Source organism: Lemur catta, chromosome 16 (genome assembly GCF_020740605.2).
Source record: "Lemur catta isolate mLemCat1 chromosome 16, mLemCat1.pri, whole genome shotgun sequence".
NCBI lineage: Eukaryota > Metazoa > Chordata > Mammalia > Primates > Lemuridae > Lemur > Lemur catta.
In genome coordinates this window covers 1,433,076-1,436,134 of record NC_059143.1, presented here as the reverse complement: position 1 = coordinate 1,436,134, position 3,059 = coordinate 1,433,076, and the positions used below count along the sequence as shown (strand labels likewise).

The following is a 3,059-nucleotide window of genomic DNA, read 5'->3' as shown; positions in this document are numbered from 1 at the left end:
ATGTGGCCTTCTAGGTCCTTAAGTGTGGCCTTTTGACTGAGTCCAAACAGAACAAATCCTTTTATTTTTATTAATACATTTTTGCTCATCTTTTATATTTTATTTTTAAAATGAACATATTTAAAATACCAAAGAATAAAAATAAGTTTCCACAAAATAATCCTCCCAGATTGACCGGCACAACTAGAACATTAGTAAACCCTAAGGGCTAAACTGACGCTGTGCCCGTGATTTAGTTCTAACCTCCCCCGCCTGACTGACGGGGCCGCCGCACGAGGCCGGTGGGCGGGAGTTTACGGGAGTGAGTGCGCCAGTCTGCTATCAGCTTTCCACAAGGTGCACTGTTTCTGTCTGAAGTGGAACTTGTGAATAGTTGCACAGCTCGACAGCATTTTTTAATTCTGTCTGCTTAACAGCCCATCATGTCAAAGAAGACCAAGAGAACGCTGACGGAAGCAAACAGATTTTTAAATGAGGATTGGAAATTGCAATGTTATTTTGTTTCTGTTAAAGGTAAGATGATTTGCTTGCTTTGTGATACTGCAATATCAACATTAAAGAAACTCAATGCTCATTAACATTATAACACTCATAAGGACCACAGATATTTTAAATTAGAGGGAAAAGCTGCATTGCAGAATTTAAAAGATGAAAAGCAAAAGGAAGACAATTGTTTCAAGCAGCAATAAGACCTGGAAATAATGCCACTGAAGCAACTTATAAAGTAGCTTATGTACGCTTAAAAGGGAAGCCATTTAGTGACGTAGAAATTGTGAAAAAATGCATTGTTGAAGTTGTAGGATGCTTAGAATCTGATAACATTTCAAAGTATAAACAACTGTCCCTTTCAAGAAGAGCCATAACTGATCGGCAGCATGAATTAGGCTTCAACTTAACATAATTGGTGCAATACTTCAAAAGGAAAATGCATATTATTCAATCACTTTGGATGAATCAGCTGATACTTCTGACTTAGTGCAGGTTTTATACCTCATTTGGGTCATAGCAGAAGATTTTCTGTGCTACGAAGAGTTACTCGCTTTGGGAACTCTTGTGAACAGAACACGGGGAATAGATATCTTCAACAGCTTTCAAGATAAATGTCGTGAAGTTGGACTGAATTTGGTAAATTTAGTGAGCATATGTACAGATGGTGCACCTCCCCTGACAGGAACACATGAAGGGCTTATTGCACAGGGTTAGGGTATAAACCTAGTAGGTGCTCATGGCAGCTTGGAGAAAAAAGTCTCACACCAGGAGTAGAATAGTTTTAGGAAAGAAAGTTTATTTTACTTTCTTGAGAAAAAAAGAGAGAGAGAGAGAGAAAGAGGCCACAGCACTGAAGAAAAGGTCGAGGGTAGTGCCAGGTATCTGAGGACAGTTGCTTGGAGTTTTAAAGGGCAAAATGGCTTTTTTCCCCTCTGCTTCAGCAGACTAATAACAGAAATGGCAGCAAAGTAGTTGCAAATGTTCTTTTTTTTTTTTCTCTGTGAGGCTGAGGAAATTTCAGATGAACATTTTCCCCAGGTAGCAAAGGATAATGATGAGCAGGATGATACATGCGAATCATTTGAAGGATACACAGCTGATACAGACCTATTAATTGGAGAACACAATGAAAGTTTCACTGACTTTGGGAATCATGGCATCACACTCAAATTAGCATTTCAGCCTCCCCTAGTTGATATCAGCAAAGCACCTAAAGCACTACAGATGGAATTGATTGAGCTCTCAATAGACGACATTTTAAAGTCATTGTTTGATGCTAAGAATGATCCAATTGAAATATGGAAAAATGCAGTAGAACACCCACGCCTTCAGCAACATGCCCAAAAAATGCTTCTTGCTTGTCAGTCACTTATTGCTATGAATCTACATTCTCCTACCTAACCCAAATCAAGATGCCCTTAAGGTTGCAAATGACCGATACCCATCTAGAGGGTCAACTGAAACTGCAGACCTCCACGCTGCAACCAAATATTCAAATGATTTCCAACAAGAAGACACAACAAAGTCATTAAAATGTTAGTTAATTTTAAAATTAACAAATAGTTTTCATTTGTTGAAATTATTAAGTATATAGTAGTTAGATTTTTACAAAATAATGTAATTTTTAAGTATATCTAATTGAAGTTTCCTGAATGCGGCCTTATTTTACTACAGCTAAATTAATGCAGCTTCCAGCATGAGAAGGCTCCCCACCCCTGGGCTAGCGTCAGGCTCTTGGGACAGGGTTGGGGCAGAACTGCAAGGCAAACCAAAGTTACCCTGCCCTCATTTCTTGTACTTCTGAGTTCCTAGCTTGAACTTTGGATCTCCTACAATTTCACGCTGTTTTGTTGTAAGGAAATTTGTTTCTTTCTTTCTTTTTTTTTTTTTTTATCCAAAATGTGTTTAGGTTATTGGGATGGTTTCCCATTCATTCAAGCAGGATACTTAGTGCTGCTTCCTTCTGAAGGGACATCCTTTTGTAAGCCTTGCTTTTCCTCCTGTGGGCTGGCAGAGGACAGTAGAGCAACCAACACACAAAACTACTGTTGTGCATGGCTAAACACCGTGGTGATTTTATAGCATCCTGGGCACTTCATCCATGAAGTAGGAATTTGGGCTCTGCACCGGGTGCTTCTTCTTGTGTTTCCTCTTCTCCTCTTCTGGAGAGGGACGAAGAAGATCCTTTGCGAGAGGCATGTTCTCGTGGGAAGGCTGTCACCGCCAGAAAGGTGGAAATTTGTTTCTGAACCAGGCAAGTATTAAAATTGTGCCCTTGCGTCGCTCCTTTTCATGCTCCTTGGAGCCCGGCCACAGGACTCCTCTGAGGCAGAGTGCATTCACAGCTCTGTGGGTTGAAAAATTCAAGTCAGTGCGAATGCATGTGGCTTAAAACCAAACAGAGCAAAATCAATCTGCAACTAAATATTTGTGCACTTCACTCTATCCCTTAACATTTAAAAATGCCAGTAAACTGGCTCATCACAGAGCTGCGTCCATTGTCCAGAGGAGAGGCCAGTGATTCACAGGGGTCCCCTCTGTGGGCAGGCCCAGGTCCCAGCCTGGCTCCT

General features: G+C 40.6%; 1 pseudogene; it reads right to left on the bottom strand.

The window, feature by feature from the left end:
* Positions 1-2,358: 2,358 nt before the first annotated feature.
* On the bottom strand, positions 2,359-2,694 carry LOC123621797 (annotated as a pseudogene).
* Between the last annotated feature and the right edge of the window lie 365 nt (positions 2,695-3,059).